This window comes from Cottoperca gobio, chromosome 17 (assembly GCF_900634415.1).
Source record: "Cottoperca gobio chromosome 17, fCotGob3.1, whole genome shotgun sequence".
Classification (NCBI taxonomy): domain Eukaryota; kingdom Metazoa; phylum Chordata; class Actinopteri; order Perciformes; family Bovichtidae; genus Cottoperca; species Cottoperca gobio.
Window position 1 is genome coordinate 2859147 of NC_041371.1, and position 15070 is coordinate 2874216.

Below are 15070 nucleotides of genomic sequence, written 5' to 3' on the forward strand. Positions count from 1 at the left end.
TAAAAAATGTGTTAAATTAAATAATAACTTTTTTTAATTAATGGTTAATTAACTTTATAACTTTTACAGATACTGAACATGATATTAGAATAAATATAAATCATGCTTACTATTTAAATATACGATATAAGATTATATAAAATGGAACACACTTATTTATATCTTAACAAACTTTAAATATAGATATAAATATTGTGTAAAAGATTATTTAAATATAACAATAATATATTTTTGGTGGTAAATATTATGTATCAGATACAAAATACATTTGAATTATAATCATTCATTAAATTAAATTATATTATATATCATATATAATAATATAATATATTATATTGTATTATTATAAGATATATTGTATTATATTATATTATAATATGTTTATATATTATATTATAATATATATTATTTATTATTATATTTTATTTATTTTATTTTTTATTATAATATATGATACTGTATTATATTGTTTCATATATATTGTATTATATTATATGTTATCTATATCCTCTCTCTTCTCTTCTCTTGTCTTCTCCTCTTTCTCTTCTCTTTCTTCTCTATTGTCTTATATTCTCTTCTCCTTTTCTCTTCTCTTCTCCTTCTCTTGTCTTCTCTTGTCTTCTCTCCTTTCTCTTCTCTCTCTTCTCTCTCTTCTGCTCTGTCTTATCTTGTCTCCTCTTCTCTTCTCTCTTCTCCTATTTCATATTATATATATTGATTACTATTTATATGTATCTGTTATATTATGATATCATTGTATCATATTATTGGAGTTTTTATTCTCATTTTAACTATTCAACCATCTCATTGTTAATTGTTTATTAGAAGTTAAACTTGTGATGAAAAAAGTTGAAGTTTTAATTTCTTGGTTTGAGTAAAGTATATGATGGTAAATATATAACATGTTATACTTATAATAATTAATCTTTATTAAAGTAACAATATTTATATAAATGTATTTTATGTGAAGGTAAATATTTAACTTATTATTATATTTATATGAACTCTAATACAGGGAAATGATTTGCAATATAACAATAACAATATTATATAATTTATACAAACTATTTTATATATTTTTATATGATATAGGGTGATATATAATGTCCTAAACAGATAATATATATAAATATAAATAGTAAATTAACCTTCGTCTAATTCAAAATACATATACCAGACATATACAACAATAAATATGTTTGTTGGTAAATATTATGCATCATATTTAATTATATTATAATATTTAGTTTTATTTATATGTCATTTCCCCTCAGGGATCAATAGCAGTCTAAATTCACATTTGATATTTCTCAACATATTATTGTAGTTGTGTATAAAAGTGAAATATTGTTTTATTTATTAGTGTTTTTAATGGTAAGCATTAAGTATATAGTGTTTAATATATAATATGTTGTAAATGTTGTAACCATTGAAACACGATTGTATTAATCAGAATATAAATATGTATTTATGATAATTTATATATATATATAAATATAGAATACAATATCCATTCTATGTAAGTATCATTATTATATTATATTATATCACTTTGTATTAAATTATATGTGAAGTTCCCGTCAGTGATAAATAAAGTCGTAACTTTTTATATATTATTTTACATGGAAGTCACATTTGATATTATTTCCAAACATATTTTTGTAATTGTGCGTAAAAGTTCAATATTTATAAAATGATTAATATATTGATTTGTTGTTTTAGTGGTTAAACTTAATAATATGTTGATAAATATATAATATGTTATATTTATATTGTAATCATTAAATTGTAAATTTTATTTATGTGAAGGTAAATATGTAATTTATAATAATGTTTATTAACTTTAATATGGAACAAGTTTTCCACTGTATGAAGATACTTATCATGATCATCATTATCTTATATAACATTATATTAATAATAATAATGAATGGGACATTATAGTGAATGAACTTTGTACTAAAGTAAAGAGTTGTAGAAGCAGCTGTTGTGTAGACCCCGTGATGACGCTCAGTGTGTCTGATCAGCAGGTGAACACAGTGTATGGACTGAACTTTGTGCTGTATTGATGAGGACTTTAGTGATCACAGTCCATGTAGTTTCCAGGATCACACTGAATGCAGTGCAGTGCTGGAAGCTGCTGTTGACTGTGTGAATGTGTGTCAAACTTCAGATGAGCAGGTAGTGAAGCCCGTGGTGAGCGTGTACCCAGCAGCATCCAGAGCCCACCTGGAGGGGAAGAGCTCCCTGCTGTGTCTGGCCTCAGCCATGTTCCTCCTCTGGTCCAGTTCTCCTGGAGAAGACGAAAGGAGGACGGTCCTCTGGAGGAGCTGCCCCCCTGCTGAGGGAGAGCAGCTGGAGCTCAGAGAGTCGGGACGCACCGCCGGCATCCTGCTGATCCACCAGCAAGAGAACAGCACATATAAATACCGCTGCTACGTCCGGCACGAGGGGGGCACAGTGGAGGCCCAAGCAGAACAAGGTGATGAAGGCTTGGTGACTGTGTTCAGCAGGGATTCAGCTTCATGTGGAGACGCTGTCAAAGAGAGCAGAGGAGCAGAAGACAGACATCTCACTCCAAACATTTCACTGCTTTTCTGTTTCAGAGGGTTCCAGCTCCAGCAGCCTCCTGTCCTCCAGAGAGAGAGCCAGCAGACCTGCCAGCACTGCAGCAAGCTGACTGTAAGATCACCTGCTGCCTCTCCTTCAATGCCAATGTTTCCTTTCTCAGTGCAGCTTTCATTTTCAACGTCCACCTTGAGAGTCACTGTCCTGTCTACAGACCCAGGAAGCAGCCCAGTCGGCTGGAAGAAATGTCACATTGTACGTTTGTGCAAAACACGGATACGTTGAATGTCGACGTTTCGACAAGCGTGAGACGAGGCTGATATGAAACGTATTTATGAAACGTGGTTTTGCTTCACAGACGTTCACCTTCAACGTATCCGTGTTTTGCACAAACGTAAAATGCTAAAAATAAATTGTGGCGACTGGCTTGTTGCAAAGCTTGGTGGGGCGCTGACTTGTTGTATTTAATAAGGACCTTTGAGCTTTCACTGAAACTGTAGACGACCCCTGTCTCCATGTGAAGCTGGTCGTCCCGTCGGGAAACATTACACTGATTAAAATCTGTGTGTGTGCGTGTGTGTGTGTGTGTGTGTGTGTGTGTCTGTGTGTTTGTGTGTCTGTGTGTCGTGTGTGTGTCAGTGTCCTTCCAGTCTCAGTGCAGGGTGAGGCTGCTCTGCCTGCTGTACACAGTGCTGATAGTGAAGAGTCTGGTGTACTGCTGTGGACTCTCTCTGCTGATGATCCTCAGGAACAAGGGAGCGTCCACCAACTGCTCACATGCTGACTGAATGTTTTCTGATCGCCTTTTCTCTCCATCACATCCCATCAATCTCTTTTCTCTCTGTGATCAGTATTCTCTAATATCAGTTATGACGTGTTGTGGTTGGTTGTAAAATGTATCTTGTTCTGCAGGTTACCGTCATCCTAAAACTATAAGTACATATACACATATATATTTGCAGTTACTAAGTATACATTCTGTGTTTATGTGTTTATTTCCACCTTTACTTGTGACTTGTAGACTTATAGAAAGATGAATCTTTAGCTGGTAGATGTTTTATTGTGTTTAGTATCTTTCATATTCTTCTGTTTCTCTTTAATACCTTGTGCAGAGTGCGGCAGGTTTGTCAAATGCTCAATAAAGCTAAAAATCACAGTGTTTGTGTGTCTGTATTATGGATTTCAGTTTGGCTTCAAAGCAAATAATCAGAAACAGAATCCACTTCGTTGGCTATATATGTTGACGCCTACAAGTAATCTGTGTGTGGTTGTAAGTAGCTCTGAATATACTTATTATTACTATATAAACATTCAGCTAAACAAGGACAAGATAAGTAAATATATCCACACAGATATTATATACAGTCAGTGTGTGTGTCTGTTTCACCAGGTTCAGTGCTGAGACCCCCTTTTATAACTGTGTCAGTGTGGATGTAAAGCTCTACGCTGATGACACTGTTGTTTCCACACATGAACAAACAGCAGCTGCTCTGAAGCTACAACTGCTATAAGATGAAAACACAGCGACTCGCTCAGTCGGGCTGAAGTCTGAACGTTGGTGAAATAATGAGCATGTTTATTTATTCTACAACAATAAAACAGCGCTTCACTATTACAGCTTCATCGAGATGAATGGGACTGATACAGTTACTGATTATACGTAAAGATTCATGTTTATGTAACACAAAGACAGAACCACACGATGTTGTGTTCTGTTGAGGTGATAACATGGACGCTCTAGTTCTGCTGATGTTTTCTTGAGGGGGTGAAACAACAAGAAGACGTGTTTGTCTCCGTGGTTTGTGTTCTGTCGCTCTGATCGATGATAACACACGTACGACATGTTTATGTAAATATTGTGGTTGAGAAGTCAGCGCTTAAAATCCTCTGGTGGTAATTTAAACACTTTGAGGGCAGACATTTAAACTTCTCTGGAATATTATCTTTTATAGAGAGAAGACATTTATGAGAGGATGGAAGATTTCAGAAACACAATTTAACAATTGTTGTTTCTTCAGTTGCAAAAAGAGAAACTGATAATAAGACAAACAAAAACAAGAGAGTGATTCAAATATTACTTATGATGTAATGTATTATAATATACAGCACAATTATGATATATTACATTACTATATATAATAGCAACATTTCTAATTCATTATGATTAAAGTGGAAAATATGAGAAAACAATGGCAAATATATGTGCGTACTTTTGTTCTTAAAAATTAAAATAATTTATTTGCTTTATTCTTTCATATACATTGGATGTTTATGTTGTTTTGTATTTGTGACACATGGTTGTTTGTGTTTAAAAACAGTGATTCAAGCTGATATTAAAGTTTTATAATTTATTTTGGTATGGCTTCCAGTAACTTTTAGAATTGATTTTAAGGTCCTCCTCCTTGTATACAAAGCCCTAAATGGAACCGCACCAAGTTACACTGCCAACTCTCTAATAAACTATGTGCCCCCAAGAACATTACGATCATCCACTACTGGTTTATTAAATGTTCCAAGAAACATCCAAAAGAAAATTGGGGATGCAGCTTTTTGCCATTTTTGCAATCCAAAGCTATGGAACACTTTACCTGCAGATATTAGGGAGGCAAGCTCGCTCAATATCTTCAAAAGTAAAAACGTATCTCTTTTCTTTAGCCTTTTAATAGTGATATTTTATAACTCTTTAATTTAGCCTTTAATAGTGATATTTTATATCTCTTTACTTTAGCCTTTTAATAGTGATATTTTATATCTCTTTACTTTAGCCTTTTAATAGTGATATTTTATATCTCTTTACTTTAGCCTTTCAATAATGATATTTTATATCTCTTTACTTTAGCCTTTTAATAGTGATATGTTATATCTCTTTACTTTAGCCTTTTAATAGTGATATTTTATATCTCTTTACTTTAGCCTTTTAATAGTGATATTTTATATCTCATATCTTTTTATCTTAGCCTTTTAATGGTGAATTATTACTGGTGTAACATTGAATGTGTAAAGGTCAAACAGACGATGTTACCACGGGAACAAGAGGAAGTTTCTCTGATAAATATGTTCACATGTTCTTTACACAATTAGTGGAAAAGTGAAAGATTAAAGAATATATTGGAGAAAAACTGTCTTTAACCGATAGGTTTCATAAAACTCAACAAACAGGGGTTTGTTTATGAAGCGGGCTTTAACCAAAATTCTGCCAAAAGAATTTGGACTCACGGAGACGTCTGTGTTTTATACGTTAAAAGGTCAATAAAGAGGTCGACACTGTAAACGTAAATACAAGGGTCAATAAAGAGTTTGACAAAGACTACCAGGAATGGGTAGCAAAGCGAGTAAACCAATTGAAGGGCCACAGGGGCCCATTGTTGATCTCATGCTTTCAAAATATGGCCCTAATAGTTTAAAACATTTACAAGAATGGTGTGATGAATGTGATTTTCTGACAGGAGGGTCATTAACTACTGCACAGATACGGAAGCTAGGCACAATACTCCAATGTTATTTTATACTATTTTAATTCTGCTATTTTTATAATGGTGCTTCAGACTCATGACATCAACACTGTGAATATTGTACTGTAAATGCTCTTATTCTGTCTAATCTTGTACTAATTGTTATGTTTCCTTGTATGAACGGTGCTATACAAATAAAGGTTATTATTATTACACTTGTTTTATTTTTAGTGCCTTTACTGTCTGTACTGAATGTGTTATTATTATTTCAGCCTCTCAGCTGTGACTTCAGGATTCGAGCTGTTTCTCTCACAGTTTAAGAACAGATCAAAGCTGAGACTGAACTCAAACTGAAGCTTCTGGAATGATTCTTTAACCAGAGGTTGTAACTGTCATTGTGCTATTAATGTGAGAAAGGCTGCAGAGCGGAAACCCACACGGCTGCAGGAAGGAACTGTTGATTCGCTGTCAACTGTTTTTTCTGAGTCCTAATAAGCACTGAGAACAGATTCATATCTGCTGCTGTGCACACTCATGAACTCCTCTCCCTCTCTGTAGCTGTTGGACCTTTCTCCTTTATTCCACTGAGCCCTCCACCCACACAAAGAAGAACTGAGCCCAGAGACCAACACTGCAGACCCAGCCGGAGGTCACGTCCACAGACTTTATGGGGACTTTAGCCATCAATGGTGCACTTTACAGTTTACACGTGGTGTTGATGAGCCAACAAGTCCTCATTTCACTGTTTGTGGAGCTTCGAGAATTACAGTTTCCTTTTGGTCATGCAGGTCTAGCGGGCGCTAAAAGCAGCGCAATCCTTTTGTGAATTCGCCCCTGATTGCATAAGGAGGGACAAGAAGAGACACGCACACGCGCAAACACACACACACACACACACACACACACACACACACACACACACACACACACACACACACACACACACACACACACAGCACCCCCAACATGCCAGCGGTCACCATGGCAACTCCATTCTCCACATCTCATGCCTCTCCCGTTGTTTCCTCTTCCTCCTTGTCTTCCTCTTCCTCCTTCCTTTAACACAGGGGTCTCAAACTCAATTTACCTGGGGGCCGCTGGAGGTAGATTCTGGGGGAGGCTGGGCCGCATCAAATATTCCACAAAAAAAGGGTTTCTATTATTCCAAAAAAAAACTGATCCAATCTTCTCAATCTTTAATAATAACAATATAATATAACAATATACAATATAATAACAGAATAACATGAACGGTTCTTCAGAACATATGCTTCTCTAACCTACTCCTTGCTGCCAGAGACCTGGCAGTGCTTCCTCTTACACAGCTGAGCCACATTTGGCTTGAGGGAGGAAGCAATTGAGACCCTCAGTATGGCTTGAAGATGTTCATCAGTAAGTTTGGACCTGTACTTTGACTTATTAAAGTTCATGGTGGAGAAGAGCTTTTCACACTGATATGTGCTCCCAAAAAGGCACATGGTCCGCTTGAACATCCTGGAAAGCTCAGGGAAGGTGGGGGGCAATTCTCTCAAAAATTGTCCAAGCTTGTCTGCTTTTCCACTCACCTCCCTGAACTTGGCTTTGAGTTCAGAATTGCACTGCAGGTCAATGAGCTCCATTTGAAGCACAGGAGGGGCATCTTGCACATCGAAGGAGAAGGGGTCAGCTCTGTGTGTCTTGAAGTCTGCAAACCTGTGATCAAATTCCTCCTGTAGCTTTACAATGGCATCAGCATACTTCTCACCACTGAATGGTGTGCCCACATCCATGAGTGCCTTGCATGCTGGGAAATGGCAGAGGTTTGTCTGAGAGAGCTGGGCTTTCCAAGTTTTGTGGAGAATGCTCTGACGTTGTCATAGGCAGCACTGACCAGCTGCCCCCGGCCTTGTAATTTCTTGTTCAGTACATTCAGCTCCTGTGTGATGTCAACAAGAAAAGCTAAGTCCATGAGCCATTTGGGATCACTTAGCACAGGAACAGCCATCCCATCCTTCTCCATGAAGGCTTTCACTTCTGCTCTCAACTCAAAGAACCTCTTCAAGACGTTTCCCCTGCTGAGCCAACGTACCTCGGTGAAGTAGAGCACATCCTCATATGCTGACTCTATTTCCTCCAAAAAGGCGCGGAACAACGACAGACATCACATTGTCAAACTTCAGACATTTGCTGCAAAGGGCCTGCTGATGAATAATGCAGTGCAGAGCAATGGCCTCCTCCACACCAGTTTTCTTTGAACAAGTGCCACCAGTCCATTTCTCCTCCCTGTCATTGATGGCGCTCCGTCGGTTGTTATTCCAGCAAACCTCTTCCATGGTAAACCAGCATCCACAATGGCATCACACAGCTGGCGGAATATTTCCTGAGCGGTGGTCTGGCCATGCATTGGAATCACTGTGAGCAACTCCTCCATCACTTCAAAATTGTCGTCAACACCGCGGACATACATTGTGAGCTGCGCCGTGTCAGTGATGTCTGTGCTCTCATGAAGAGCGACTGAGTATGCACGGAAATGTTTAGCTTTCTCAAGCAGTTGATCGTATATGTTACCCGACAGGTCAGAAATGCGCTCTGCCACTGTGTTGGCTGAAAGGCTGATGTTGCTTTGCTGACCCTTCTTTTCCAGACAGACTATACTTGCAGCCTGTAACATACACTTTTTGATGAACTCGCCGTCTTTGAATGGCTTTCCCGCCTTAGCAATCATCTCACTCACCACGTAGCTAGCTTCGACTGCCGCATCGCTCTCTTTGCTTGCTTTCTTGAAAAGATCTTGTTGCCTCAGTAGACATGTTTTAAGATTGGCGACCCGGTCCTCTCTCTCATCTCCCTGGTATTTTGCATACTCCTCAACATGTCTAGTTGAGTAATGACGTCTGATGTTGTATTCCTTGTGCACCGCAACTTTCTCTGTGCATATAAGACACGTCGGGATGCCCCTGTGCTCAACAAAAAAATATTCCGTCTCCCACTTTTCCTGAAATTGTCTGTGCTCGTCGCAAACCTTTCTCTTCACGGCAGGTTTTGAGAAAGACATGACGGGCTGGGTGACAAAAAAAACCGTTGCTGTCACAAGCCTGAGCTATGGTAGCCTATAAGTGATTAAAACAAATATAAAACGCCCAAGGCAACGACTCGCGGGAGAAAACGCGCGAGCCACACTAACACTAAACTTTGATGTCAAGTAGGGGGCCACAAAATATCGTCCAGCGGGCCGCAATTGGCCCGCGGGCCGCGAGTCTGAGACCCCTGCTTTAACAGAAATCCTATACGAGGGAGGGAAACGTGAGGAACACAATCGTTTCCTCGTGCACGCACAGCGCTCGTGTTTATGTCGCAGCGGCCGGATGCTCCGAGTCGCTCCGTTTGATTTATTGATTTATTCATCAGTGATGTCTCTATTTAGGGACAAGCAGATGCCAGAGTGGGAGGACATTTAAATCACTCTTTAAAATGACAATAAATCAAATGTATGGGATCGTGTTAGTCTGTGGACATCACCTCCTGCCCACGAGCCTCCTGCAAGGCTCTACCCAGGGCACAATCCCAGGCCGGACCCCGCGCCCTCCCACTGATGGAGGGAACTCGCACTCACAGCTGGATGAAAGGTGGAGGGTAGAGATGAACTTCCCTCTCTCCGGAGGAAACAGGAAGTGTCGTAATTATGGTTTCCTGTCAGCATCTTTGGGAAGCGGTAACTCTCGGTAATCTGGTTTTTACTTAAGAAGGTATTAAAAGCACTAAAGACATCAGTGTTTCTTATAAAGTACAGCAGTGTGTTGTTGCTGCTTTGAGAGTCATTTCATTGTCTACTGCTGCGTGTGTGTTTCAGTTGCAGAGTTTCATTTTGAGATGTTCAGAGTTTTGAAGAACACAAAGCGTTGCACCTGGTGAGTCAGGGCTGGTTCAGCAGTGATGCAGGTTGCAGGGTTTAATAACCCACTCGCCACTAATTGGTTTGGGATGGCACTGAATATGTCGGCACCTCCACGCAAACAGAGGAGAGCTGAGTGGGGAGAGCGTGCGGGGGGCTTCACCGCACTTGAATACTTTGCAGACAAACACGCTCATTAAGTGGCCAAATCCACATTTCATGGAGTCTGTACGGGGCCTCGTGTGACTCTGCAGACTGTTAGAGCGACGTCTCCACACTCACTGATTGAAATACCCACAATTCATTAGAAAACAGACGTGATGTTAATAAATCTAACCGACCACACACCTGAACAGAAAACGTAAAGTATGCATCATGTAGAAACAATATTGAACCATAATACTGTTGAAACATGAAGAAGAAAATATATTTAAAAACAGTGACGCTATAAAACGCAAAGCCTCTCGTGGGATTAAGTCGCTTTGCAACATGTGTTTTCTTCCTGTGGCCTTTCAGAACACATGTCCCTGACGTGTTCTCAGGACGTAAATGATATATTTTTACGTAAACAATTACATATTTATTCCAGCACCCTTTGCATTTGTTTTGTATATATACTTTTGAATATCTGTACGCAGCAGTCACTGTTCATGTTTACCTCGTTCAGCTTTGTCTGTGCAAGTCCACTTCCTTGTATGTGCTCACACCAATACAGCTGATTCTGAATACTGCTGTCCTTTTGTCATAAAGATATTTAATACCGATGTTCTCAGTCCTTCGGTCAGCAGCGGTGAAGAGGTCAGAGGTCAGAGGTCACAGCACAAGAGAAGGGATGATATATTCCTGCAGCTACAGAAGGTTCAGATGATCTGCTGAGTCTGACTGCAGGAGTCTCACTGAGCATCTCTCGCCATCTAGTGGACGTCTGTACACGTTGCAACTTGTTCCTCTGCTGGTTATGGATCATGTATCGCTGCAGATACTTCCAGACCAACAACCTGCTTCTTGTTTTAGACTAAACACTGAATGTATCCGTTGAGTGAAGAAACCTTTTTCTCTGCAGATTCCTTCAGCTTCTTCGTCTGATTGTTTTGTGCTGATGAATCAGTTTGCACAGAAACACGGGATCACATGTCAGCAGACGAAGGAAACCTCAAACAAACGAGGGGAAATAAAACAATTCAATATAAAAAACGGCAAAGAAGTTATTTAATGCAAACAACAAGGCCGAGAGAAACAAAGATGAAACACACGACAATGAAACAAAAAGCACAGAACATTATAACTTTAATACTTTCAGTATTTGGTGTGAAGGATGAAGTTCAGGTTTCACATGTTAGTCGCACATTTGTATTTCAGACATGAGGCCTTTTCAATGTGTTTTCATTCTTTTTATTCCCCTTGTAGTGTTCGCATGTGTCGTCTACACGTCTTGTCCGATGACTTGGTTGTAAACGCCTGATGTTCACCTGACAGCCTGCTGACGTCTCGCTGCTCCTGTGAAACATTCACTTTCACATGTTTCACACTTTGTCTCCCAATAACAGTTGTTTTCCTGCGTGACAAGCTTCTGCCCGGTGCATTAATAAGAACTTCTCTTAGAGCGTGTTAGTCTTCTCTTACACACCAACCATCTGTCACCTGATGGTGCTTTAAGCCCCGTCAGGTTTCCCCCCGCACGCTTCAAAGAGCTTCATGCAAAGTGCAAATGAACAAAAGAAACAGAAACGTCTTCAGTGCTCAATTAACACAATTATTGTTTGAGCAGTTTGTTTCTTTTCTGCATCAAATTGAGAAACAAGTGAAAGTTCAACAGCCCGGTGAGTTTTATAATTCAGGTTTGTTTCCTATGATGTCATATAAGAAGGGATCAGCGTTCATGTCGTGTGAAGTGTTCGGATGTTGTTGTTTTGTCGCCTGAACATCTTTTTGTCCTCCGTCTTTGCAGCAGCTGATATTCCTGCAGCCGGCCTGAAGATCTGTTAGTTAGTATCATACACTTAAATCAGTAGAGCTATATTGTATGTGCTTTATTTATTTATGTTACTTTTTCGTCTTATTTTTGTTATTTTATTCTATTTTAACAGCTGTACGTTTATGTGCTGGATTATATTTAATAGTGAAGCAGATTTGTGACTTGGGAACATCTTAATATCTTCATCCCCAAATATGTTGTATGTGAGAAAGATGGTAGAAGACTATAAATAATATTTAGGAATGAATTTGCAGTTTGTCAGAAATGAAAAGGTCAAAGTTGACTTCAAGAAAAGCTTCTCTGCAGATGTGACAGAATAAAGGCAACCAGACACACGGCTTGTATAAAAATGAGACCCCTTTTATTGTTTTCTCATATATAAAAGAAATACAAAAAAGAAACTTGGACACCGGGCGAGGTCGGAGCGGGACAGGGTTCTGGGTTTTGGGCGGGGCGGGGGCGACATCAAAAGGGGAAGTGGAAACGACAGGAGGGAAGTCAGACAGTCCGAGGGGATCATTCGAACAAACATCGAACAGATGATGGGGGGGGGGTGGAAACAGAACGCAGACGTCCTGTCCAATCCCTCCCTCCTTACCACACCTCCTCCTCCTCCTCTTCATCTTTCAGGAACAAAGTGGAGTTTCAGTTGGACACATATTCGTCACAAGCAGAGCAGCTTCAGGAGGCAGAAACCATCTCACTGGTTGAGTTAAACCTGAGCGGCAGCAGCCAGAGGAACCTGCACGAGTTCATCCTGACATGACATTCAAGATGTTGAGGGGAAGAAGGTTCGGTTCCATAAACGTTCACACGAGTACGCTCAGTGGAAATGAGCAGGTAGCAAGCTGTCTGCTGATATCCTCCAGCTTGATGAAAGACTGATGGTGGCCCTTGTAAACAACGTTCTGTTTACATTCAGTGTTTGTCACAGAGACACATTAACACTCTTATCGTATCTTTGAGGTGTGAAGGTGTTCAAACGGTTACATAAAGATGCAAAATGTGCAAATGACGTGAAATTCGAAAGAGAAATGTGACCTGTGCAAGCCTGCGACACCCTTCTCTGCATAGACCTGCAGCAACCATGACACACATCTTTGGAGAAGCATCGTTGGAGCATCAGGGACAGAAGGTTTGAATAGATTTCATTTCATCCTAACGAGAGTAACGAGTGTATTCATCCCGCCGACAGTCGAATCAGAAGCTGCATCCATCTCATGCATGTTGATCTGAGAGGTCAGCGACCACAGATACGTGTGGCCGGTCTGAAACCGGGCGTAGCTTTCAGCAGATCTGTCGACTCGAGTCAGACTTGAGGCACAATTTAACCCTTTAACACCAACGACTGGTGACTTTATTTAAACTTGAGCCTTTTCACTTGAAATACCTAAAAACCTTCCTCCAAGCCCGAAGATCAAAACATCTGGGTTTTTTATAAGCGTCCCACGAATCAGTTAATCTCCTGAATCAACGTCCACGTTTCATTCCAAGCAAGTCGACACTTGATTCACAGATCAGCTTAGTTTGAACCGACAGCATCAAATCAAGCTGCAGGAGAAAAGCAGGAAGTACCGACGTCACTGAGCGCCAGCTGGAGAACATTCTACCAAAGATACTTCTGTTTGTGTAGAAACACTATGTGGTGGTCAGCAGAGAACATGTTGCAGTGTGTGAAACGTGCGTTATGACTCGTGCAGGACTTGAAACTTGAGACTTACTTGTGACTTGTAAAACAATGACTGGTTCAACATCTGGGTCTCAGTACTCAAATAATAAAGCTGCAATGACGCCGGAAGAACTTCCACCTGCGTTTCTGTCCTAATGTTACTAAGTTGGAAGGCTGCACACGCTGATATAACTCAACCCCGGGGATGGTGTCTGCCTGTAGAGCCGCTCTGCCTCTGAGGAATCTGTGTGCAACTGAAACACCAATCTGCTTCTCAGGACAGCTCGGTCTTCTCAGCTGCCTCGGTGTGATGTCCCCCTCCTACCTCGGAGGTACCGGGCGCTAACAACGTCCTCCGGTTGTAGTGGTGGTGGCCCTTCATGATGCCCGAGTTGTTGTTCTCATTGAGGATCTGCTTTTGCTTCTGCCTGTTGAGAGACAGCACCAGGCCGAGCACCACGGCCGCCAACGAGTGCTGGCCGGTGATTTTGCGCGACTGCATGATGAGCGGGTTGGGCTGCACGCGGCCTCAGCAGGTAGTGTGTTCGGATCTTTCCCTCCTGCTCGCTGATGCCCTTCACGTAGATCTCGCCGCAGTACTCGAAGGTACGTGTCCTCTGGCACCTGGATCTTGCCGCTGATCCCCGTGCTGTCCATCCGGCTGGACAGGTTCACGGTCTTCCCCCAGATGTCGTACTGAGGCTTCTTGGCTCCGATCACACCGGCCACCACCGAGCCGTGGGCCATACCTGCCAGAGACACCCAGGTGATCAGCTGTTGTAACTTCACAAGGGACGTGCAGTCGTCATACAAAACACAATCTCTTCCGCTGGAGACTGAAGTTTAACTTGAAAAGACAGTTTAACAAGCAGAAATCGACAAATTGTTGGACATTCGCAGGAGAACGAACGGAAACCTTTGGTAAGATATCATACCAACTATTAGTGTTGGACTCTGAGCATCGAGGAGGAGAACAGCGAGACGCATCATCGTAGAAAGGTAGTGCTCAGTTATCAAAACATTTTATTCTTCGTCTTTAACATCACTATAAACTGAATATGTTTGGGTTTGGAATATTTGTTAGATAAAACAAGTTCTTTTTTGTTGATATTTAGTGACGTTCTAGAGACTTAAAGAAAGTCAAAGGACATAAAGGATGAGAAATGATGATACTCTTACCGATCCTCAGCTCGAAGTTGTTGAACGAGTGCTTGTTGATCTCCTGGATGCTCTCGTTGAGGGCGATGGCGAAGTCAGCCAACGCACACAGGTGTCCCCATTTGTCTTCACATTGCTGTGGGTCAGAGGAGAAGATGAGTCAGCTGGAGGTCAGCGCGTCACAGATGAGAGATGAAGTGTGTCCATGTCAGAGACAACTGTTAGTAATGGAAGCGCTGCTCAGGTGGAGCCGTCCTGCTGTCCCTGTGGAAGTCACTGACATGTGACTTTACTGTTTATTTGTACTTCTGCTGCTGCTACTCAGACTGCTGACATTCATGCAGTTACTTTTGTACTCATGAGATTTAAATCATACT

At 40.5% G+C, this 15070-nt stretch overlaps 1 long non-coding RNA gene and 1 pseudogene across 1 annotated transcript; one reads left to right on the plus strand and one right to left on the minus strand.

The window, feature by feature from the left end:
* The window catches only part of LOC115022294 (uncharacterized), a 5306-nt pseudogene extending 1870 nt beyond the window's left edge, over positions 1-3436 (plus strand).
* Positions 3437-14245: 10809 nt separating this feature from the next.
* LOC115022011 (uncharacterized) lies at positions 14246-14833 on the minus strand. The gene is made up of 2 exons (XR_003833796.1): positions 14715-14833; positions 14246-14284 (listed from the first exon to the last, which is right to left on the minus strand). It is a non-coding gene; the product is annotated as an uncharacterized LOC115022011 (long non-coding RNA).
* Positions 14834-15070: the final 237 nt, after the last annotated feature.